We start from the raw sequence: 26209 nt of genomic DNA, 5'->3' as shown, positions 1-26209 counted from the left end.
TCTGGCCCCCTTCCCGGGTCTCGGGAGCCGGGGTCACCTGGGGACTGTCCTCCTGGCCTCTCCTGTTAGGTTGTGGGTGTGGGAGGGCTGGAAAGGGCCTTTGTTCAAGCGATGAGCAGAGAGCTTGAGGAAGGAGCTGGCAGTAGGGACTGAGCCCTGCTGGGTGGGATGAGAGCAAAAGCGCTTACCTGCAGCAGCAGGTGAGGTCAGGGGGCTCCCGAGATGAGCTGTCACCGGCTCACCCTCCTCTTAATCAATCCCCAGGTGCTTCCAAGTGTCCCGGCTGCGTCTCCGCTTAATTCCAGACCACAAAGCAGGCTCCTCCAAGGCTCTGTGGCATCGGGACAAATAAGTGCTCTCAGTGCAGGTGGGCATGGATCCCCGTCCTCCCTGAGGCTCCTCCCCCAGCCCAAGCAGGGCAGGCCCTCCCAGGACCACCAAGCTTGTCAGCACCGCCCTGCCAGGTCTGCCTCATGGGAACTCTGATGGGGTGAGGGGCACCCCATATATGCAGCCATAAGCCCCGGTCTGCCCCTCTACTCCACATCCAGATGCCCAGCCCTGGGGTAGGTAAGCCAGGGAGCCATCCTTCATCCAAGATCAACAGAAGCCAGGAGGAAGCCAGAGGACCGTGAACAACACTGTACTGGGAGTCCTGGCATCTGTGGCTGCTACTTGCCCCTGGTGAGGTAGAGCACCCCACTTTCCCTCAGTGGGGTGTGAGCTTCAGTGTGGGCACACTGCCTGCAGGGCTGAGCTGGGGAGACCAGAGGCCCGTAACCACCAGGTGACTCTGAGTACAATCAGAATCGCCTGGGGTGGGGTCCTGCTAAACTGCAGGTTTAAGGGCCCTATCCTAGCCTGTTGAATCAGACTCTCCAGGAAGGTGCCTGGAAACGTGCATTTTAGCAGGTTCCCCACATGGATGCCAAAGAAATAGGACTCACTGGACTATGTGTGCTGGGAAAGTGTTGACAAGTCCAAGGATGAAGCTTTGATCATATGCGTGAGGGGGTCGTTGGTCCCTTTCCTAAAAGCAGCATCATAGGAGCCCAGTCTCTGCAGCCAACCAGCCAGGGGCCCTGGGCAACTCGCTGAAACCCTCTCTGGGTCTCTTTTCCTTGTGGACAAAAACGCAGGTTAGAGATGATCTCTTGGGCCCTTCCAGGTGTAAAATTATCAGTTTAAAAAAAAAAAAGGTGAACCCACTGAGAAATGAATTTTAAAAGGAAGTTCATGGAAGCATTTTAAATAGTATTCTCCTTGTATCATTGGTTTTTTTCTTTAAATTCACTTTTTGAATTCTGAAAATAACATACTTATGTAAGGGGAAAGAAATCAAACCATTCAAAGTAATACAGAATGAAAAGTCTCCCTGCTATCCCAGACCTCTGTTCCATTCCCCCAAATAAACACTTTCTTCAAGAATTTTCCCATTAATACTGACAAATATATATATATATATATATATATATATATATATATATATATATATAAATATATGCCTACATCTTTATTTTAAACCCAACTGGGACCATATTCCCAGTACTCTATCTTTGTTTCTTAGTTATTACACATCACACATCTCTGCATACCAGGAGACAGATCTTTCACTCCTGTAGCTGTCGTAACCTCCCACTGAAGGACACACCACGATTTACACGTATCTATCCCTGTTGGCAGAGGTTTAGTTTGCTTCAGTGTTTTTGCTGCACAGACACAGCTGTAGCGAACATCTTTGATGATATATGTTTGTGCGTACATGTGAGGTTAGCTGTAGGATAAATCCCCAGGGGCAAGGAGTTGAAGGGTGAAAGTCAAAGTTAAGTCACTCCATCGTGTCCGACTCTTTGTGACCCCGAGGACTGTAGCCTACCAGGCTTCTCCATCCATGGGATTCTCCAGGCAAGAATACTGCAGTGGGCTGTAAGGAGTTGAAGGTTCAGTTCAGTTCAGTCGCTCAGTCGTGTCCAGCTCTTTGCGACCCCATGAATCGCAGCACACCAGGCCTCCCTGTCCATCACCAACTCCCGGAGTTCACTCAGACTCACATCCATCAAGTCAGTGATGCCATCCAGCCATCTCATCCTCTGACGTCCCCTTCTACTCTTGCCCCCAATCCCTCCCAGCATCAGAGTCTTTTCCAATGGGTCAGTTCTTCGCATGAGGTGGCCAAAGTATTGGAGTTTCAGCTTTAGCATCTTTTCTTCCAAAGAAATCCCAGGGCTGATCTCCTTTAGAATGGACTGGTTGGATCTCCTTGCAGTCCAAGGGACTCTCAAGAGTCTTCTCCAACACCACAGTTCAAAAGCATCAATTCTCCAGCACTCAGCTTTCTTCACAGTCCAACTCTCGCATCCATATGTGACCACTGGAAAAACCATAGCCTTGACTAGACGGACCTTTGTTGGCAAAGTAATGTCTCTGCTTTTCAATATGCTGTCTAGGTTGGTCATAACTTTTCTTCCAAAGAGTAAGTGTCTTTTAATTTCATGGGTGCAGTCACCATCTGCAGTGATTTTGGAGCCCAAAAAAATAAAGTCTGACACTGTTTCCACTGTTTCCCCATCTATTTCCCATGAAGTGATGGGACTGGATGCCATGATCTTCGTTTTCTGAATGTTGAGTTGAAGGTTAGGTGGATTTAAAATTCAGGTCTTGCCAGATTGTCCTTCAAAGAAGATGAACCAGTCTGCACTGCCCAGCCATCAAATTTTTAAGCTTTGCCAAAACGTGAGTTGAAAATGACATCTTGTTTCAGTGTGTAATTCTTTTAATCTCAGAAAAGGCAGGCATTGCTTTCACGTTGATTGGTGGCCTTTGCATTTATTTTTCTGTGAACTATGTTCTTTCTAAATTAACTCACTGATTTTTAAAAGATTTTTTCTAAATTAAGACAATTAACTTTTTGTTATGTGCATTACAAATTGTCATTTGTCTTTTTTTTTTACTCTATTTATGGCATCACTGCTTACAGAAATTTCAGGTATTTCTATAGCCCAAAATATTTTCTACTAGAGGATCCTAAAAATATATGCTCATGTTTTCCACTGGTATTGTTAGGGTTCTTTTTCTTTTTAATCATTCTTTTACTCTTTCCTTCTTTAAAATTTTCTTTCTACATTTTATTTTGGTGTTAGGAGTGTGGTGGGCCCAGCTTTATTTCTTTCCCCAAGGGGCTGGTTATCTCAAAGTCATGTTTGAATAATTCATTTTCTCCCCCCACCCACCCTCCCTCTTCCAGATTCAAAATATCAATTTAACTATATTGGGATGGATAACCGGAGAAGGCAATGGCACCCCACTCCAGTACTCTTGCTTGGAAAATCCCATGGGCGGAGGAGCCTGGTAGGCTGCAGTCCATGGGGTCGCTAAGAGTTGGATACGACTGAGCGACTTCACTTTCACCACTTTCATGCATTGGAGAAGGAAATGGCAACCCACTCCAGTGTTCTTGCCTGGAGAATCCCAGGGACGGGGGAACCTGGTGGGCTGCCGTCTATAGGGTCGCACAGAGTCGGACACGACTGAAGCGACTTAGCAGCAGCAGCAGCAGGATGGATAACAAAGAATCAAATATTGATTCAAATTCCACCTTCACTGGATCTAGGAGAAGTTACCTAAAGCTTCATGAGCCTCAGTTTCCTCATCTACAAGTGACGTTAACTGAATTACGTAGGGGAAAATATAGGGAAATGTGGAATTTTTCAGGCAGTTCACTAAGAAAAATGCTATATTATTTCTATGGATTTTTGGATATGTGTGATACTTGTCAGCTTTCTGACACATTATTTGATATGACTTCATTGTAATTCTAAGTAAATAAATGTTTCTAACTTTCGGAAACATTAAGGACAACAGTAGCAACATCTGCATAGGGTTACTGTGAGAGTTCAATGAACCATTTGAGCAAAAGGATGTAGAAAGATGAAACTATATGCTCTCTACAGGAAACTAACCTTTGCTGTAAAGACATACACGGCTTGCAAGTGAGAAGATAGAAAAGATACTCCACGCAAATGGTAAACAAAAGAGACCGGGGTGGCCACATTTACATCGGATAAAATAGACTTTAGGTAAAAATCTGTCACAAGAGACAAAGAAGGATATTACACAATGATAAAAGTCAATTCCCCAGGAAGAAATAACAATTATAAATATATATGCACTTAACAGCACAGCACCCAAATATATGGGAAGCAAACATGAACAGAATGGAAAAAAGAAACAGTAACGCAATTGGAGGAGGAGATTTCAATGAACCTCTTCCGCTAGTGAGTAGAACAATCAGACAGAAGATCAATAAGGAAACAGAGGACTTGGAAATATTCAACACTATTCAATATCACAGTAATTCAAGTCTATGCCCCAACCAGTAACGCTGAAGAAGCTGAAGTTGAATGGTTCTATGAAGACCTTTTAGAACTAACACCCAAAAAAGATGTCCTTTTCAATATAGGGGACTGGAATGCAAAAGTAGGAAGTCAAGAAACCCCTGGAGTAACAGGCAAATTTGGCCTTGGAATACGGAATGAAGCAGGGCAAAGACTAATAGAGTTTTGCCAAGAAAATGCACTGGTCATAACAAACACCCTCTTCCAACAACACAAGAGAAGACTCTATACAGGGACATCACCAGATGGTCAACACCAAAATCAGATTGATTATATTCTTTGCAGCCAAAGATGGAGAAGCTCTATACAGTCAGCAAAAACAAGACCAGGAGCTGACTGTGGCTCAGATCATGAACTCCTTATTGCCAAATTCAGACTTAAATTGAAGAAAGTAGAGAAAACCACTAGACCATTCAGGTATGACCTAAATCAAATCCCTTATGATTATACAGTGGAAGTGAGAAATAGATTTAAGGGCCTAGATCTGATAGATAGAGTGCCTGATGAACTATGGAATGAGGTTCATGACATTGTACAGGAGACAGGGATCAAGACCATCCCCATGGAAAAGAAATGCAAAAAAACAAAATGGCTGTCTGGGGAGGCCTTACAAATAGCTGTGAAAAGAAGAGAAGCGAAAAGCAAAGGAGCAAAGGAAAGATATAAACATCTGAATGCAGAGTTCCAAAGAATAGCAAGAAGAGATAAGAAAGCCTTCTTCAGCGATCAATGCAAAGAAATAGAGGAAAACAACAGAATGGGAAAGACTAGAGATCTCTTCAAGAAAATCAGAGATACCAAAGGAACATTTCATGCAAAGATGGGCTCGATAAAGGACAGAAATGGTATGGACCTAACAGAAGCAGAAGATATTAAGAAGAGGTGGCAAGAATACACAGAAGAACTGTACAAAAAAGATCTTCACGACCCAGATAATCACCATGGTGTGATCACTGACCTAGAGCCAGACATCCTGGAATGTGAAGTCAAGTGGGCCTTAGAAAGCATCACTATGAACAAAGCTAGTGGAGGTGATGGAATTCCAGTGGAGTATTCCAAATCCTGAAAGATGATGCTGTGAAAGTGCTGCGCTCAATATGCCAGCAAATTTGGAAAACTCAGCAGTGGCCAAAGGACTGGAAAAGGTCAGTTTTCATTCCAATCCCAATGAAAGGCAATGCCAAAGAATGCTCAAACTACCACACAATTGCACTCATCTCACACGCTAGTACAGTAATGCTCAAAATTCTCCAAGCCAGGCTTCAGCAATATGTGAACCGTGAACTTCCTGATGTTTAAGCTGGTTTTAGAAAAACAGAAGAACCAGAGATCAAATTGCCAACATCTGCTGGATCATGGAAAAAGCGAGAGAGTTCCAGAAAAACATCTATTTCTGCTTTATTGACTATGCCAAAGCCTTTGACTGTGTGGATCACAATAAACTGTGGAAAATTCTTCACGAGATGGGAATACCAGACCACCTGATCTGCCTCTTGAGAAATTTGTATGCAGGTCAGGAAGTTACAGTTAGAACTGGACAGGGAACAACAGACTGGTTCCAAATAAGAAAAGGAGTACATCAAGGCTGTATATTGTCACCCTGCTTATTTAACTTATATGCAGAGTACATCATGAGAAACGCTGGACTGGAAGAAACACAAGCTGGAATCAAGATTGCCGGGAGAAATATCAATAACCTCAGATATGCAGATGACACCACCCTTATGGCAGAAAGTGAAGAGGAAGTAAAAAGCCTCTTGATGAAAGTGAAAGAGGAGAGTGAAAAAGTTTGCTTAAAGCTCAACATTCAGAAAACGAAGATCATGGCATCCGGTCCCATCACTTCATGGGAAATAGATGGGGAAACAGTGGAAACAGGGTCAGACTATTTTTCTGGGCTCCAAAATCACTGCAGATGGTGACTGCAGCCATGAAATTAAAAGACGCTTACTCCTTGGAAGGAAAGTTATGACCAACCTTGATAGCATATTCAAAAGCAGAGACATTAGCTTGCCAACAAAGGTTCGTCTAGTCAAGGTTATGGTTTTTCCTGTGGTCATGTATGGATGTGAGAGTTGGACTGTGAAGAAGGCTGAGCACCGAAGAATTGATGCTTTTGAACTGTGGTGTTAGAGAAGACTCTTGAGAGTCCCTTGGACTGCAAGGAGATCCAACCAATCCATCCTGAAGGAGATCAGCCCTGGGATTTCTTTAGAAGGAATGATGCTAAAGTTGAAATTCCAGTACTTTGGCCACCTAATGCGAAGAGTTGACTCATTGGAAAAGACTCTGATGCTGGGAGGGATTGGGGGCAAGAGTAGAAGAGGACGACAGAGGATGAGATGGCTGGATAGCATCACTGACTCGATGGACGTGAGTCCCAGTGAACTCTGGGAGTTGGTGATGGACAGGGAGGCCTGGCGTGCTGCGATTCATGGGGTCGAAAAGAGTCGGACACGACTGAGAGACTGATCTGATCTGATCGACCAACTAAACCCAGTGGACATATACAGAACACTCCTCCTAAGAGAAGCAGAATACATGTTCTTCGCAAGTGCACACAGAATATTCTCCACGAAAGACTGTGTTTTAGGCTGCAGCGAGGGCCATGGCACAGTGCCTGGCACAGGGGAACTACTGTTCATTGGTGACTGCTATTATCATCACCACCTAGTAACTGTGTCTGGGTCTTAACAGGTATTTTCTGTTTCCTCTATCTATGAGCCAGTTCCATCACTCAACAAGTATCTGTAATTGTGTGTGAGGCCCTGTTCTAAGTGTTGAGAACCAAGAGTGAGCAGCAGTAATAAGAGCTGTTCTTCTCCCCTCCAGTTAGGCTCACTTTTAATGATTTTTAGCACCTTTACTGACATTATATTTTCTTTCTCTATATTGCAAAACAGGCTAAAGTTATACACAGGAAAGCTATATGTTTTTGTTCTGAATAGTGATTAGCAGTCATGTTAGTATGTGCGTGTGAGTGTGTGCACTCAGTTGCTCAGTCATGTCCAACTCCCCATGGACTGTAGCCTTCCAGGCTTCTCTGTCCATGGAATTTTCCAGGCAGGAATACTAGAGCAGGTTGCCCTTTCCTCCTATAGGGGACCGTCCTGGCCCAGGGATTGAACCCTCATCTCTCGCATCTCCTGCATTGTCAGTCGGCTTCTTTACCACTGTGCCACCTGGAAGTCCCATCTTAGTATATTCCTTTATTATTGCTAATAGTTTTTCAGTGGACTGTCTTGTTCTTTTTTTCTCCAGATGGCCAATCTTATCATCTACAATTTAAACTGGTAAACTGGTCTCCTTTCATAACCCATATTTTCAAATTTTGTATCGGCTAGCACTTCTAGAGAAGTGTTAAAGGATGAAGGTAACGGTGGTCACTTTTTCCTTGTGTGTATGTCTCTGTACACACACACACACACACACACACACGTAAAATTTTAAGCAATATCCATCTATTCCTATTAAATACGAGTTAAAATCAGGGACATACGTTGAATTTTATCCAATGCCTTTTAGGCATTTTAGCATGTATGGAGCTGTTTATGTCATTTTCTCATCTCTTTTGAACTATTGTTTTGTTCAATTATGTTAATAGTTTTCCTAACATTGAATCTATATCTCTGGAAGATAGCCCCACTTGCTCATGGTGTATTCATTTTCTAAGCATAATGTTGTGTGATTCTATTTGTTTCTGTTAATATATGAATTTTGCACCAATATTCATAGATGAGATTTTTTCTAGTATTTTTTCCCTTTTCCTGTGTGGGCTGTTTCTGTCTGTGTTGTGCAGGCTTCATAGACTATTATGGAGTGTTTCCTTCTCTATGATCTCGCACAGTTGATGCAGTTTAAAGAACATTGGAATTCTCTCTTCCCTGAAGGTTTGATAGAAATTAAGAGCTGTTTAAACCTGGGTGTTTGGGAGTGGAGTTTATGAAAATTCAGTTTCTTTCATGATTATTGTTGAGGTTTTTCTAGTTCTTCTGGGGTCAAGCTGATGATTTGCATTTTCTCAGAAAACTATCTGAGCTTCTCTGGTGGCTTAGATGGTATAGAATCCACTTGTAGTGAGGGAGACCTGGGTTCAATCCCTGGGTTGGGAAGATCCCTTGGAGAAAGGATAGGCTACCCACTCTAGCATTCTTGGGCTTATCTGGTGGTCAGAAGGTAAAGAATCCACCTGTAATGACAGTAACCTGGGTTCGATCCCTGGGTTGGGAAGATCCCCTGGAAGAGGGCATGGCAACCCACTCCAGTATTCTTGCCTGGAGAATCCCCATGGACAGAGGAGCCTGGTGGGCTACAGTCCATGGGATGGTCGCAAAGAGTCAGACACGACTAAGCACAGCACACAGAAAACTATCAATTTTAGCTGATTTTCAGCTAAATGTGCGTGTGGTTGAGCACAGTATCCTTATAGAATTCTATTTTGTCTGTATCACTGGCTACGTCTCCATTTTAATGTTCAGTTTTACATATTTGGCTCATTCTTCCCCCTGCTCACGTTAGATTATCTACACTTTAAAAAATCATAAAAGGACACGTGACTGTTTTTTTTTCAAGACCCTATTTACTGTGAGTACATCCCAGAAACGGAGGAGCTAGAACGAGCTCAGGATGAGAATGAGGAAGGTGGCAGGGGACGGGCAGCTTGGCAAACATTTTAAGAGTACAAAGAGGAACTTCCCTGGTGGTCCAGCGGCTAAGACTCTATGTTGTCAATGCAAGGAGCCCGGGTTTGATCCCTGGTCAGAGAACTGAATCCCACAAGCCACAAGCAAGAGTTGACATGCTGCAATACAGATCCCACGTACCGCAGTGAAGACCTGGCAAAGCCAAATAAATAAATGTTTAAATATTTTTTAAAAGTACAAAGAGCCTGCCCACATACTCCCTGGCCTTGAACACCCTAGATCTCCTTTCCCCAACTCCCCCACCCAGTTAAACCCACCAACTTCCAGTCTTCAATACCCAGCTGCCACCTCCTCTTGCAACCTTTCCTAATTTCCCTGCGAAAAGCCAGTGCCTTTCCTCTGATGTCTTGGATTACTAATTTATTTTAATTTTGAAAAATTTCAGGTCCCAAAAGGTTAAAAGTATAAAATCAACGGAATTAACAAATGTTCATATTCTGTGGGCCCAAATCAACTTAAAAGCTTTCGCACAGCAAGGGAAACCATCAAAAAATGAAAAGACAACCTACAGAATGGGAGAAAAATCTTTGCAAATGATATGACAGACAAGGGCTTAATCTCCAAAATATACGAACAGCTCTTACAAGTCAACAACAGCGACAACAAAAAACAACTCAATCAAAAAAATGGGCAGAAGACCTTAATACACATTTCTCCAAAGAAGACATACAGATGGCCAGTAGACATAGGAAAAGATGCTCAACACCACTATTAGAGAAGTGCAAATCAAAACTACAACAAGGCACCACTTCACACCGGTCAGAATAGCCATCATGACAAAGTCTACGAAGACCTAACGCTAGAGAGGGCGCACACTGCTAGTGCGAATGGAAACGGTGCAGCCACTATGGAAAACTAAAAATGGAATTACCATACGAGTCAACAATTCCACTTGGGCATATACCCAGATAAAACCATAATTCAAAAAGATACACGCACCCTTATGTTCATAAGAGCACTATTCACAATAGCCAAGACATGGAAGCAACCAAAATGTCCGCTGACAGATGAATGGATAAAGAAGAGGCACTACATACACACAAGGGAATATTACTCGGCCATAAGAAAGAATGAAATAATGCCATTTGTGCTGGTCTTGGGAAAGGGAGAAAGAAAACAAATACTGTACCATACGATATCACCTATATGTGGGATCTAAGTGAAAGTCACACAGTCGTGTCCGACTCTTTCTGACCCCATGGACTGTACAGTCCATGGAATTCTCCAGGTCAGAATACTGGAGTGGGGAGCCTTTCCCTTCTCCAGGGGATCTTCCCAACCCAGGGATTGAACCCCAGTCTCCCATGTTGCAGGCGGATTCTTGACCAACTGAACTATCAGAGAAGCCCGTGAAATCTCACATGTGGCACAAATGAAGCAATCGACAACAGAAACAGACTCACAGACATAGAGAACAGGCTAGTGGTTGCCGGGGGGCGGGGTGGGGGGAGAGGAGGCCTGCGAGTGTGGGGTGAGCAGATATAAACTCTCATATATAGAATGGATAAACAAGGCCCTACTGTAAAGCACAGGGAGCTATATGCAATACCCTGTGATAAACCATAGTGGAAAAGAACATAAAAGTATAATGTCTATGTGTGTATAACTGAGTCATTTTGCTGTACAGCAGATATTGGTACAACATGGTAAATCAACGACACTTCAATAAAAGGAAGTTTTAAAAATACAAACGCTAACATTCTGTTATTTTTGCTTCCAATCTTTCTTCTTAAAAGAAGTGTTACGGACAAATTAGAACTCGTTTATTTTCCCGTCAGTCTCAGCGACTTCCCTCCACCCCTCCAAAGACCAGCACAAGCGCGAACCTGGTAGGTATTACAGCGTTGCAACGTGCTTGTGCGCATAAAACATAGATATTGTTTTGTGATTTTTATTAAAATTAAATTTTCACTAACGGCACTATTCTGCAATTTCCTTTTTTTCACAATAATGTTTTTGAGACTGATTCATGATAATACTATGAATACACGTGTGTATATACATCAGCTTTTTTGAGGCATAACTTACAAAACATAAAATTCCCCAGTTATTTATATTGTAACTGCTGCGCAACATCACATCTTTGTCTACTCCATCATTGTGAGTTGAGACCTCTTTTTCTGTGTTTCGAACACTGCTGCCCTAGATATCCTTGGAACCGTCTCCTTAGGCACATGCGTGAATTTCTCTGGGTAATTAGTCAGCCAGATGTGAAACTGTTGGTCATAAAGGATGTACATTGTCACCTTTAACTGCCATTGCCCCAGCGTCCCCTGGTGTTTGCACTGCCATCATTAGAGCATTTCTGAAGCGCTTGTCACCATCCGGTGACTCGCCTACCCGCCCCTTCCCCGTGAATTACTGGAGGGCATGTCTGTGACTGGCACTCAGTGAACACTTGATAAATGAAAGGATGAGCTCACCGTCTAGCAGAAGAGACAGACTCAAAATAAGACAAGTGCATTAAGGGCTGTGAGACCTCCTCTGGCCCGGGGTCCAGGGAAGGCTTCATGGAGGAGGTGGCGTTCAAGTCGGGGTTTGAAGAACACAGAGACTCTGAACAAGTGAGGATGGGGATGAGGACAAGGACTGGGCTGGGAGAAGGAAGTGGGTCAGACAATCCAGGGCATGTTCGATTCGCTGGAGTAATGGTTCCTGGCCGAGCTGCAGGTAAGGGTGTGTGCATTTTGTAAAAACTTCATTGGATTTCCCCCCACTCCCCACACAAGAAGAGCCTCTGAGCTGGAACAGGATGAAGGAAGCAGGCGGGCAAACTGGAAGAGGTATCTGGGGCTTACTCCAGGGTGAGTCTTCAGTGGCAGGCTCTGGGGAGCCTGTGAGAAGGAACCAGGTCAGAGCCTAGCTCAAAGATGATTCATTCGATGAACAGGCAGGTAGCTGCTCAGCCTCTGGAATAAGGCCTCGGTCAGAGAGAGACTGCTCCTCCCAACCTCTTTCCCTCCTCTGTCTCTGGGGAAAGATCAGGGCAGCAGGCAGCAGGCCCCAGGCCATGTGCTCCTTCACTTTGCAGCTTGGGGGCCCAGGTCAGGGGCTTGCACATCACTTACCCACTCCCACCACCCCATCACCTGGCCCCTCCAACCCCGCTGCTCTGGACAGATGACAGGACCAGGGCTCCAGGGAGCCACTCCATGAAGTATGGAGCCAGGACCTGGCATCCTGAATACGCCTTTGGTGTGTCCCAGTGGGGCAGGGGTTGTGTGGGAATCTTATCCTTCCATTTTTTCTGCTGTCCTTCAGCAGAACCCAGCTCTGGGCACCCTGCCCAGAGTGGAGGGGAAGGGGAAAATGCACGACCTTCACTCCCAAGTCCTGTCTTCAGCAACTTCAGCAAAACCACCAGCAGTGACAGCAGCAGGTGACCTGAGGGTGTCAGCCATACTCGGGGAGGAAGAGCCCTCTGCTGCAGACAGACCAGCCTTGGGCCGGTGTGGGCTCCGCCATGTCTGTGCATGGGTGTGGCTGTGGCTATCACCACCTCTCTGAGCCTCAGCGTTCTCATCTATCACCTGGGCTACTCACGCCGGCTCACAGAGGATTAAAAGATAATGACAAGGGGACCTCCTTCATGGTCCAGTGGTTAAGAATCCACCTGCCAATGCAGGAGACATAGGTTCAATCTCTGGTCCAGGAAGATTCCACATGCTGTGGAGTAAAGAAACCAGTGTGTCACAGTGACTGAACCTATGCTCTGGGGCCTGCGAGCTGCAACTCCTGAGCCCATGTACCGCAAGTACTGAAGCCCGAGCACCTAGAGCCCATGCTCTGCAACAAGAGAAGCCACTGAAGTGAGAAGCCCGTGCACCACAACTAGAGAGTAACCCCTGCTCGCCGAAATGAAGGCTGAGTGCAGTGGTGGCTGTTCAGTTGCTCAGTCGTGTCTGACTCTTTGTGACCCCATGGACTGCAGCACGCCAGGCTTCCCTGCCCTTCACATTGCTCAAGCTCATGTCCATTGAGTCTGTGATGCCATCCAACCATCTCACCCTCTGCTGCCCTCTGCGACAAAGGGCAGCCCCTCTAGTAAAAAAAAAAAAAAAAGAATGACAAGGAACATGAGGTCACTGAATGGCACCAGGATCTCAGGCCAGGGACACTGTTCAGGGCCTGAGGAGGCCTCCCCAAAGCCTGGCCTAGTTCACAGGCCAGGGCATACTAGGTCCCTGCCCAGGAAGGGTCCCTGACCCAGTACCAGCCTATTTGTGGTACTGAAGGACACCTCTACCCCCCCAACACACACACACACGCTGGCTCTGAGATGTTCCCCTCTACAAGGTCTACAGGGATCTGAAGCTCTTTTTAAGGGAACAGCTCAGCTCCAACAGTGCCCAGAGCCACCAACACTGTTGGTCAGCCGCTGCCACTGAAGCCTGACCAGCTGGCCCAGAGACCCCAGGACCACTGGCCACTCAGCAGGTAAAAGGGTAAGCAAAGGGAAAGAGGGGGGCTCCCCATCACCAGTCTCATACCAGACACTTTTCTGCTTCCCTCCGCTGAATGGTCCAATGCACTGGGGGTTATTCTGAAAGTGAAAGTAGCTCAGTCGTGTCCAGGTCTTTCCAACCCCACGGACTACACAGTCCATGAAATTCTCCAGGCCAGAATACTGGAGTGGCTAGCGTTCCCTTCTCCAGGGAATCTCCCCAACTCAGGGATTGAACCCAGGTCTCCCGCATTGCAGGCAGATTCTTTACCCAGCTGAGCTACCAGGGAAGCCCCAGGGGTTATTCTACCATGTTGTGAAGGGAAGACTCACAGAGGTGAAGTGAGCAGGCAGTGAAGCAGATGGAAGCCCAGCTCCCAAGTGCCCTCAGGTAATGTGTGTGCCAGCCTCCATGTTCCCAAGCCCTCCATCAAGCACAGCTGACAACCACATGAACAGCTCAGCAAACAGCCATCTGTCTCCCTGGCCAATTGGCCAGAGGTGCGTCTTGCTCATTGGTATCTCCACAGACCTCAGGATGCGTTGCTCTTTTGCCAGGACCCCGTGGCCTGAGGCCAGCGTCCCTCTGGCTGGACTCGATTATGAGAAGATCCAGTCAGGGGGAGGAGAAGGCTCCTATCTCTGGGGCAATCTTCTTTGGCGAGGCCACTCAGTCATGAGTATGGCAGGCTAGGCTTCTGGCCAAAAGCTGGCCTGACCTCTCTATCTCCGATGCTCTGAGGCTGCCAGAAGCCGCAGCTCAGCCTGAACAAGGGTCTGCAAGGGTAACCTCAGTTACCCTTGTAACCTCAGTAACAAGGGTAACCTCAGTTACCCTAGCCCAGCTCTTCAGAGCCTGCCTTCAGGGTGCTTGCGTGAAACAGCAGAACGGAAGGTGAAAAAAGCAGAAGGCGGGAGCCCAGGACACTTAGATCCTGGTTTTCTAAGTGGGGGTCCAGGCTTCAGTTCCCTTTGGGAACACTACTGATCACCAGGAAGCGGGAGGCGACAGTGGGGCACCCTTCCCCCCCACCCCCGCTTCTGCAGGTTCCAGGACCAACCCCAGGCGTGCTGGGAAGGACCATGGCAGCGTGGGTGCAATGCTGCCCTAGAGCACAGCACACACTGGTCACTGATGTTCTTCTAAAGCGCCCCCTCGGTTGGCCCCAAGCAATCCAGACACACTGTAACGAGGACACAGCATGCCTCATGAGCTGCCCACATTCTCATCTCAGCTTCCCCGTCACCCTGTTTTGCATGAGTTGCACCAGCCACCTCCTGGGCAAGAACAAGGGGCCCAGGGTACACCACCCCTGCTGACGTGGGAGTGGCCTGCAAAAACCACTGCTCTCCCAGAGAGGGAAGAGGAGCGAACGCTGTGCCCCAGCTCAGGCGAAACAGTGCACCAAGAGCTGCCAGTCTTACTCGTAGCTGAGCGCTCCGCCTAAGCACTTACAGTCCAGCCTCCCAGAGTGAGCCTGCCCATGGCCCCGAATACCCCACAGCCTTCCTACACCCTCAACACTCTGTGCAAAGAGCTCCCAGCACTTGATACCCATGATCTCTGTGGCTCTTCCACAAGCTGCTTCTGAGGAAGAAGCCAGACTAGAGAGTCCAAGGGATTCAAGAATCAGGGGGGAAGATCGGGTGTGTGAGCAGGTCCGCTGTGCCACCAGTCACCTGCATTTTACGGTGTGGAAATTCTGTGAAATGTCACAACGGTGGAGAAGGGGGAGAGGAAGTCCTCAGGGCCCCAAAGCACAACCTGAACTGGGCTGGGGAGAGATGGTCTGCCTTCCAAACCCAGAAGCGTGCCCTAGACTGGCCACGGGATGGGGGGTCAGGCATCCTTCATAGAGGGAATGGCCACCTTTCCCCCATTGAGGCAGGAAGTAGATGGCTTCAATTCCAGAGTCTCCAGGAATAATTCCCCACCTGCAATAAGCACTTGACATATTTCCCAAGCCCCCCCACCCATCTGAGGAAGGTGTTTTCATGCCCAGCTGTCAGGCAGGGAAACCTGGAGGGCAGAGCGCCAGCTAACGGGGCTCGGTCCAGAACCAGGTACTGTGCCCTGTAAGTGGTTCTTCTCCAGCAGTCTCAGAGCCTACCTCTGCCCCGCCAGCCCGGAGGGGGCACCACCAGCATCCCTGGATCATGGGGTGGGGCCTTTCTCCTGGAGAAGGGTTAGAAGGAAGCCTGAGAGGGGGGTGCAGAGGAACCAGACCCACCGTGAGTACTCCTCTCTCTGGCATTGTACTGTCACTCCATGGGCAGCTAGCTGTCATATGGTTTACTGGGAACCCCACCCCGTCCCACAGGGTCACCCCAGGATTACTGTGGTCATGACGGAGCGCAAGGCATGCTGTGCAATCACCAGGGGCCAGCTTTCAGGGGCTCTGTGCTCAGAAGGTGTGTCTGAAAAGCATCAACTCAAGCACCAGGCACAAGGTAACTGCTCTGCTCATGGGCTGGGCAGGACCTCCCATCCTGAGATGCTGGCAGAGAGATAGCTGAAGTCCCCCATGCCCCTGGGCCCCCTCCATGGCTGTGACCACAGCAGCTAGCCCCAAGGCCATCTGGCTCAGAGGTTTAGTTACTAAGTCGTGTCCAACTCTTGTGAACCCGTGGACTGTAGCCTGCCAGGATCCTCTGTCCATGGGATTTTCCAGGCAAGAATACTGGAGTGGGTTGCCATTGCCTTCTCCAGGGCTCAGAGAGGCCCACAGAAATTGTGTGTCCACTGTGGGTGCATGGCAGGAAGGTAGCCAGGTGCCTTTAGCTCCCCTCTTCAGGTTGCTTCTTTCCTAAGAAACTTGAAAACACATCTTAATGGAGGAGAAGATGCTGGAGCTGTCCCCTCCCATCAGGAGGTCCTCACAGCCTGGCCTCACTAGGGCGCTGGGGGTGAAGTCGGGGAGGATCAGAGAGGAAGGGGCCTCATCCTGCCGGCCTGGAGGTAGGCCAGGCAGTCAGGAGACCTGGGTGCAGGTGAGAGCCCCAGAACACCCTCTGCGACTCAGCTCCCTGGCCTGCCCAGTGATGCTGCCCGGTTCCAGCTCTAAAATAAAAGACGGCTCTCCGCCTGCCTCAGTGTCCCTCCAGAGAAAGCCAGCCGAGCCAGGGAGAAGGAAGGCAAGGTAAATTCAGGAAAAGTTCACCTCCAAGGGCAAGAGTCCATTCTTCCCGGGAACAGGAGCTGGGGAGAGAGAAAGGCTGCACCACAGCGTGTGATGCTCAGAGAAGGCGGACTCGGCTCTCCGTTCTCCCACCTCTTCTCCCGGGAGACGAGGCTGTGAGAGGAGAAAGTCCACCTCCCTATTCCCCGCTCTTCCCACTGCTGCCTGGGAAGTTCCACTTGACTTTCATCAGGGCTGGTACACGAGACTGAGGCCCAGAAGGGCCTTCTTCTCCCGGAAGACAATGCTCACTCTCCGCCCTGAGCCCTCAAGGAGAGCAGGGGCCCCGTCGCTCCTCTGCTCAGATGAACATTTTATTTCCTGTCCTCAGACAATTCCGCCCCTGAGATGTTCACACCATGATACTCCGGAGCCTCTCACAGAAGTCTTATGCCCCTGCATTCTCAGGAATGGGGAAAGGGGGGCCCTGGGGGAGGGGGCGGGTGGGAGTCCACCCCAGCTTGGACCAGAGGTCTAGAGAGCAAGTTTGACCCCTGCCCTTCCAGAGAGCATCAGGTCAAGGCAGTACCTAGGTCAGCTCTGTAGGACCGTGCTAAGCGACTCTGGGGGGAAGCCACCGGCACCACCACCCCACCCCACCCCCCGCCCCGCCCCGGGCCACGGTGTCCCCAGGTCCATCATCCAAATCCAAAGTTTCTCTCTCAAGGCCAAGGTGAGGATGGAGGCAAGAGCCTTTCTTTGAAAGCACAGGAGAAAAGGTGGCGGTATTGTGCCCCTGAGGGCCCAGAAGTCCAGCTCACTCGGCACGGAATGATGACCATCCCACCCCTACCCCCCACCCCCACCCCGCCCCGCACCCGCTGCAGCGCAGCGCTGACGCTGCTATCACTCAGAGCCGCGGGGAGACTGCGGGGGAGAGCGCACCCTCCCAGGCCAGCCCCGCGAGCCGGAGGCACAGCCCCCGGGAATCCCGGCGTGGAGGTGGTCCGGAGAGGCAACCAACAAGGCAGGCGGCGGAGGACCGCCTCCTGTCCACCCTCTACCGACCCACTGAAGACGGTCGACCGAGCCACGGCCCCCTCCTGGTGGGCGGCTCCTTCCACCCTTCCCCCGGGTCCAGGCTGGGGGAGAGCCCGAGCCACCGGGGAGTATGGCGCAGTCTCCCCCGCCCCCATCCCTCAGGGTCCGAGGTCCCGGAAAGCGTAGAGCCAGCAGTACTGCCCCCACCCATCACCACCCCTACCCCTGTCCAGGACCGGGATTCCGCGCCCCTTCTTCCAGCCGGATCGCTTCTGGAGCATCCCACCCGCGTGCTCACCACGTCTGCGCCTTCGGCGCCACGGCCCCAGCGCCAGGCAAGGTAGGCAGGCGGCCGGAATGTGAGGCCAGGCGACACGCTCCCTACCTGGGAGGAGACTGCCCGCCGGTCCTCCTCCGCGCTGGCCTGCTCGAAGCCAGCCCCACCTGGCAAGGGACGGTCAGCAAATTCCCCGCAGCATCACCATGGGAGCGGCATCGCGGCTCCTCCCCGGCCGCCGCCAACCTCGGCCCCGCCCCAGTGCTGCTGGACCGCCGGGGAACCCAGGCTGGATTTTTTTCCTATGCGAAGGCCCAGGCTCCGCCTCAGAGACCTTGTAGCTACCAGGAACCGTCTGCAAATTACCACAGCAAATCCACAAGGCTGCTGCTCCCTTGTGGGAGACACTCGGAAGCTCTGGGTCCCCAACACCAGAAGCTCTGGTCTTGCTGCTCTCCGGCTGTCCCCTACTTCAAGCTCTCCTCCCAGGCACGTCCGCCTTGCAACCCACCCAACCCCGCCAGAAAAAAAGTCAAAGCCAGGAGAGACGTCCAGCCCCGCACAAAGGTAGCTGTGCTCAGCCCCGCCCAGGGGCCAGTACCCAGTTCTTTCTTCTTCCCCAGCAAAGGGAAGATCTACAGATTGGCCACAGCCCTGCCCGGGAGGCCCAAGAGAGTGGGTTTTGTCTCTTCTAGTTTGCCAGGGACCACAGTTCCTGTAGGTCTCCAGTTTTTTTCAAAGTCCTGGCTACTCTGCTAGAGACACTCGTTTTGATCCAGGAGGCAGGTGCCAGTGTTTGAACCCCCAAAGTCAGTGTAACGAACTAAGTGAAAGTGGAGTCGCTCAGTCGAGTCCGACTCTGCGACCCCATGGACTGTAGCCTACCGTGCTCCTCCTTCCATGGGATTTTCCAGGCAGGAGTACTGGAGTGGGGTGCCGTTTCCTTCTCCAGAGGATCTTCCAAACCCAGGGATGAAACCCAGGTCTCTCGCATTGTAGGCAGACGCTTTACCATCTGAGCCACCAGGGAAGTCAAGCCACTCTCCTTTCTCCCAGGAAGGGGCCTCAGCAAGTTTATTTAATAGACCTTATCCAGTAATTGCAGTACAAGGGCTAATGGGAGAGGCGGGCTGCTGACCAATCTTCGAAAGTGACTCTTTTAACAGTCATATAATGCTAAGATATTGACAGAGTTGTTCGCAGTCCACTAAGAAGGCCATAGTGGAAATGTGTGAACATCGAGTCATGAGACACTGCGGGTCCGAGGGTAGCTAGGCTTTCATGCGTTGACTCCCCATAGGCAGCAGTGCTCCCCCGAGGCTGGCACACCCTGGTCATGTCTCTCCCTGCCCTGCACCTGCCCCCATCCCCTCCACCACCCCCAGGGTTCTTTTGAACCAGTAGTGACAGAGGACAAGATAGTTGGATGGCATCACTGACTGAATGGACATGGGTTTGAGCAAACTCCAGGAGATAGTGAAGGACAGGGAAGCCTGGTGTGCTGCAGTCCATGGGGTCGCAAAGAGTTGGACACAACTGAGCAACTGAGAAACAGCAAAGTGCCATCAAAACTCCAAATGAGCCACTACACATTCTGCTGAAATCCGTCCATGTCTTCACTCACCACCCATTCATTTATTTATTCATTCCTGGGACAGGAAGGCTTTTGGATTATCCATCATGTAATAGCAACAGTGTATCAAGGGCCGGTTCTAGTCCTGGCTCAGCTATTAGTGTGCTGTGCAATCTTGGGTAACTTGCTTGATGTCTCTGTCTTTATTTTTCTTTCTCATCTGTAATCCTGAGAGGGGAGGGCTAGTTGGGGTGTAAGGCCCCTTGGACCCTAACATTTCTATTCCTCTCTTTAGGATAAAGGCTGGTGGGAACAAAGATAAACAAGGTAAACACAAAAGTAATGTTTAAGACCGCTAGCTGCCTGGATTCACATCCCAGTTGGGCCATCTAAATATGGGACTTAAACTCTCTGAACTTCTTTCTTTGCATATGAAAAATGGGGGGAATAATAATAACAACCTTAAGAGGCAGTTGTGAAGATTAAATGAGCTATTGTACACAGAGTAAATGTTTAGTGAATATTAGTTTTTGCTTTTGCTGCTGTTGTTCCGATACAGGTGGAAGAGAGTAAAACCTGGACACAAGCAGCATGTCCTCTGTCTGTGCTTCCTCATTTCAGAACTGGTGTCTGACCCCAGAGTGAAAGGAGTAAGCCTCTTAAGTATGCGGGTAATAGCTGTTCTTTTAGAAGGATCCCATGTTAAGGGGAAAGAACATGGTCTTTGGATCTAGTTGAACCTTGGTTCAAAACTGGGCTCTGTGGTCTCCCCTGGTGGTGCAGTGGCTAAGACTGTGAGCTCTCAATGCTGGGGCCCTGGGTTTGATCCCTGGTTGGGGAACTAGATCCCACATGTCACAACTAAGACCCTGTGCAGCCAAACAAGTAAATAAAAATAAATATTAAAAAAAAAAAAAAAAAAACTGGTCTCTGAGCTTCCCTGGTGGCTCAATAATAAAGAATTCACCCGCCAATGCTTGAGTCTCGGGTTCCATCCCTGGTCCAGGATGATCCCACGTGCCTCAGAGCAACTAAGCCCGTGCACCGCAACTATTGAGCCTGTGGCTCTAGAGCCCGGGAGCTGCGACTACCGCCTCCACGTGCCACACCTCCTGAAGACTGCACGCCCTAGAGCCTGTGCTCGGCAACAAGAGAAGCCACCACAATGAGAAGCCCACGTACCGCAACTAGAAAGTAGCCTCCGCTTGCTACAACTAGAGAAAAACCCACACGGCAACCAAGACCCAGCACAGCCAAAAATAAAATAAAATAAAAAAAACCAGGGCTCTGCTTCTTACTAGCTGTGTGACTTTGTACTAGTTACTTAACTGCTCCAAGGTTAATTTTCACATCTGTAAGATGAGTATCATAATGCAAATAAAAGGAGTCCAATAATAGTATCTACCACATGGATCCACATGGAATTCCAGCTGAGCTATTTCAAATCCTAAAAGATGATATTGTGAAAGTGCTGCACTCGATATGCCAGCAAATTTGGAAAACTCAGCAGTGGCCACAGGACTGGAAAAGATCAGTTTTCACATTCCAATCCCAAAGAAAGGCAATGCCAAAGAATGTTCAAACTACTGCACAACTGCATTCATTTCACACGCTAGCAAATAATGCTCAAAATTCTCCAAGCCAGGCTTCTACAGTGCGTGAACTGAGAACTTCCAGATGCTCAAGCTGGATTTAGAAAAGGCAAAGGAACCAGAGATCAGATTGCCAACATCCATTGAATCATAGAAAAAGAAAGAGAATTCCAGATTAACATCTATTGCTGCTTCATTGACGACGCTAAAGACTTTGGCCATGTGGATCATAATAAGCTGTGGAAAATTCTTAAAGAAATGGGAATACCAGACCACCTTACTTGCCTCCTGCAAAACCTGTATGCAGATCAAGAAGCAACAGTTAGAACCAGACATGGAAACAACGGACTGGTTCCAAATTGGGAGAGGAGTACGTCAAGGCTGTATATTGTCACTCTGTTTATTTAACTTATATGCAAAGTACATCATGTGAAAAGCTAGAATCAAGACTGCCAGGAGAAATATCAATAACTTCAGATATGCAGATGACACCACCCTTATATCAGAAAGCGAAGAGGAACTAAAGAGCCTCTTGATGAAGCTGAAAGAGGAGAGTGAAAAAGCTGGCTTAAAACTCAACCTTCAAAAAACTAAGATCATGGCATCTGGTCCCATCCCTTCATGGCAAATAGATGGGAAAACAATGGAAACAGTGACGGGCTTTATTTTATTGGCTCCAAAATGACTGCAGATGGTGAAATTAAAAGATGCTTGCTCCTAAAAAGAAAATCTATGATGAACCTAGACAGCGTATTAAAAAGCAGAGAAATTACTTTGCCAACAAAGGTCTGTTTAGTCAAGGCTATGGTTTTTCCAGTAGTCATGTATGAATGTGAGAGTCGGACTATGAGGAAAGCTGAGTGCAGAAGAATTGATGCTTTTAAACTGTGGTGCTGGAGAACTCTTGAGAGTCCCTTGGACTGCAAGGAGATCAAACCAGTCAATCCTAAAAGAAATCAATCCTGAATATTCATTAGAAGGATTGATGCTGACACTGAAGCCCAAATACTTTGGCCGCCTGCTCTGAAGAGCTGACTTTTTGGAAGAGACCCTGATGCTGGGAAAGACTGAGGGCAGGATGAGATGGTTGGATGGCATCACTGGCTGAATGGACATGAGTTTGAGCAAGCTCCAGGCGGTGGTGAAGGACAGGGAAGCCTGATGTGCTGCAGCCCATGGGGTCACAAAGAGTTGGACTCAACTGAGCAGCTGAATAACAGCATAGAGTCACTGTGAATATAAAAAGCATGTCAAGTATTTAACTTAGTTTTCCACAAACGGAAGATTCCCAGTCAGTGTTAATCTCTCCCAGGAAGGACCTAGATAGAATGGAGGGGAGGCCCTAGTACTGAAATTTCCAGGTGTCCTTGACTGAGTGTCCTGTGAAGAGACTGAGTAGTGGGTGTTCTAGTCCAGACCCAGAGCAGCAGCAGCAGCAGCTTTCCAACCCCCTATGCCAAGATGCCATCCACACAGAACCTAGGAACCAGCCTCCCTGGATGAGCCATATCCCTTAACATACCCTCTACTGGGAACCAAGGCCAGAATGTTCTTGAACATGGGGCTTAGGAGTTTAGGCTTTACTTAGTAGGCAAAGGGAGCCATGGAAAGTTTTTGAACAGCAGCTACAGGATAAAATTGCTGAGCCAGTACCAACCCTCTCCAGTTCCTGGAGGCGTCAAGTATGTACAATACAGGGAGGTACAGAAGAGGAGGGAGAATCCATGGGAGTACCAGGTGGATTATATGGTGGCCCCCAAAGAGACGACCCCACGTCCCAAACAGCTGAACACCAGCAACCTAGATGAGTGTCAGGCTGGTAGAAGGTGCTTTGTAAAGGTGTGAAGGTGTGTGGGTATGAATAGCTGAGGCTTTTATGAATAGCTGTGGCCTTGAGAATCTTCTAGAGAAAGTTGCTTCTGGTCTGTGGGTGCTGAAAACATTTTCATGTTCTCACTCATGTGGATTGAGGTGGAAGATCTCTGAAAGATGATGAGAGTTGTCTTTGTGACTGCTTTCTTAACCTCTAGTGTCTTGTCTGGGAACATAATCCAGAATAACAATGAAGACCCAAAAGGCATCTGAGCAACCCAAACAGATAGTACTGTCAACTGTCCAAATCAGACGTTTTATCTGCAGGACAGCGGCTTGTGTCTTCAGTGACAGCCCACCTACGTTTATTCTACACAGTTTCAACAGCTCCATGGTGGCAGAGACTACTGAGTGTCCACTTATGTCCTTTCTTTTGCTCTTTCTTTTAGCAGTAGAGCTTCCAAGGTTAAAACCTGGATACACAGCTACCCTGTTAGAGACTACATATCCCAGCCTCCCTTGCAGGCTGGTGCAGCAATGGGACTAACTTATAGCCAATGGAATGTGAGTGGAAGTGATCTGTTTCATCTCTGGGCCACATTCTTAAAAGGAAGTTGCCTGCTCTCCACTGCTCTTTCCCTTTGTGCAGACTGGACCATGGACATGGGAATGGAAATGGGGGCATCTTTGATGCTGCTGCCAAGGACAGCATCCTAAGGTTGGCCGATCAACAAGACCTTAAGAACCTGTTTCATGATGACCTAGAGGAGAAGAGCCCTGGACCATTGACACCTTGGTCTCTGTGACAATAGCTGGACCAAGAGCCTTACTGATAAACCTGATTGTTCAAGCCCACAGTAGATGGGGAGCAGCATATTGGAAGGAGAAAGTTTTCATTAAACTGAAAGCACAGTGAAATTAGCAAAAGCCTAGAGTGAGAGGAGAGGAAACACCTGTAAAACAAACTCAGAGTTTGGGATCATTCAGTTCAGGATCATGCCAAGAAGCCTTGGTGGCACTGTTATATTACAGGATAATGTTGGAAATGGTCACAACAATCTTGAATCATTGCTAAGTCACTTCAGTCGTGTCCGACTCTGTGCGACCCCATAGACGGCAGCCCACCAGGCTCCCCTGTCCCTGGGATTCTCAAGGCAAGAACACTGGAGTGGATTGCCATTTCCTTCTCCAATGCATGAAAGTGAAAAGTGAAAGTGAAGTCGCTCAGTCGTGTCTGACTCTTAACAACCCCATGGACTGTAGCCCACCAGGCTCCTCCATTCATGGGATTTTCCAGGCAAGAGTACTGGAGTGGGGTGCCGTTGCCTTCTCCGCTTGAATCATTAAAAGAAAGTTAATTGTGACAGAATATTTTATATTGAAAGAAAAGCAACTATGTGATATATTTAGAAAGTAAATATGATAGAAAATAGTTGACATAAAACTTGCATGCTTAAGGGTAGACACCTTCAGCATCTATTCAAAATAATACCTTTCCTGATGGGCCAGAAAGTAGAGGCTTTGATTCACTGATATGTACCTTCTCCCCCACTAGATTATAAATCCTTTTAAGATCAGCTTGTAGGGACTTGCCTGGTGGTCCAGTGGCTAAGACTCCCAAGGCAGGGGGCCAGGGTTCCATCCCTGGTCAGGGAACTCGATCCCACATGCCACAACTAGGAGTTTGCATCCCGCCAATAAAGACCCTGTGTGCTGCAAGTAAGATCCAGTGCAGCCAAATAAATAAATATTTTTTTAAATCAGATTGTATCTCCTTTTTCTTTCTATTCCTAGTATCTGGCACAATGATGACTCAAATAAATATTCCTTAATTGCTAAGGGGGTGAAATCCGTGTTACCTTAGATTCCAGAGCTTAGTGGTTCCACGAGCTGATGTGGACGATTGAGCAGTGAAGTTGCCTGAGGTCCCAAAATACCCTGATGGAGAGCTTCAGGAGCATAGCCCTCTTAGCCAAGAGTGTTAAGAGCCCAGGTTGACCCTACTCCTGTTGTCTAGAAATCATTTCATCAGAAACACTCTCTTGAACTCAGAAGGCCAACATGCTCAGGATTTTCATTGCAGAACTGGTTGTAATTCCAAAACCAAATACAACTGAACACAGCCTACACAACAGGGCGTGGCCTTTCTGCACTGTCCAGATGAGATGTTCAGGAAAACTCAAAATGGGAGGGAAAAAGCGGGAGGCCCGGGAAAGTTAGCTCGGCCTGCTCACTGTTGGTTTCACATCACTTCGACTCCTAGGATTTTAGGTTTCAAGGCAGCAGAGCTACACTGTAGTCCCCATCACCCCAAGGCTGGTGCTGGGTCAGATTGCTAAGCAGCCTGTAAGAAGGTGGGGGATGGGCCTGGAGGTAACGATCTTGAAAGTCCGCAGATTTTGCTATACGATCCAGAAGTAAACGTAGCCACTGATAGGGACAGTGTTTCCAAGGCAGAACTACATCACTATTAACACTTTGAGTGATAATGCAGATACTGTAGGGTATCCCCTGCCCCCAAGAGCCCAGTCAAGACTCTGCAAGAAAGTGGGTCAATTTTGGGAGCTTGGACTTCTATCACAACACCCTCTTATCTGTCTTTCCCGCCAACTCTTTGGAAAAGACCCTGATGCTAGGGAAGATTGAGGGCAGCAGAAGAGGGAGACAGAGAATGAGATGGTTGGATGGCATCACCAACTCAATGGACATGAGTTTGGGCAAACTCTGGGAGATAGAGAAGAACGAGGAAGCCTGGCGTGCTGCAGTCCATGGAGTTGCAAAGAGCTGGATATGACTGAGTGACTGAACAACAGCAACGACAATAGGAATTTGATTTCCTGTTCAGAAGGTAGGGGAGCAGCATATTGGGATTTTCATGTCCTCTGTCTAGTCAGACATGGGGCTGTGGATTTCAAGAGACACACAGCACAGATCCCTCACTGGAAGCAGGACTTCCAAGGATGGTGGGGCCAGAGTGGAGAAGACAGAGCCCTCTAACCATGTGGTCCTCAAGGCAGAGAATCCAGGCCTCCCCTCTGCTGGGACAGCCCTGGCCTCCCTGCCCTCCCTTACCCCTGGCCTCAGGCTGGGTCCCCACTCACCAAGGCCCCACCAGGTAGATGCTCTTAGCTTGCAGCAGCCTCTTTGACTAGTACTTCTGTCCTGGAAGAGGTGAAAGTCAGGACTAGTGGGGGGTGGGGTGGTCTCTGTCATTCAGCACGCACAGCCACTACCAATGATCAATATTGGAAACT

At 48.3% G+C, this 26209-nt stretch overlaps 1 protein-coding gene across 6 annotated transcripts in view; it reads right to left on the bottom strand.

Moving 5' to 3' along the window:
* TMEM63C (transmembrane protein 63C) overlaps window positions 1–26195 on the bottom strand; it is an 86357-nt gene extending 60162 nt beyond the window's left edge. Inside the window, exons 1-3 of one of the 6 annotated variants that reach the window (XM_059890626.1) lie at window positions 18000–18067; window positions 948–1120; window positions 189–331 (exon numbers count right to left, since the gene is read on the bottom strand). The gene's annotated coding sequence lies outside the window, so the exon portion shown is untranslated. Of the gene's footprint in view, window positions 1–188; window positions 332–947; window positions 1121–17999; window positions 18284–26056 lie in introns of those variants that run through there. The other 5 variants (XM_024997804.2, XM_059890625.1, XM_024997806.2 and 2 more) reach the window with 5 other exon arrangements.
* Between the last annotated feature and the right edge of the window lie 14 nt (window positions 26196–26209).

Source organism: Bos taurus, chromosome 10, assembly GCF_002263795.3.
Source record: "Bos taurus isolate L1 Dominette 01449 registration number 42190680 breed Hereford chromosome 10, ARS-UCD2.0, whole genome shotgun sequence".
Taxonomy (NCBI): domain Eukaryota; kingdom Metazoa; phylum Chordata; class Mammalia; order Artiodactyla; family Bovidae; genus Bos; species Bos taurus.
This window is presented reverse-complemented; position numbering and strand designations above follow the sequence as displayed.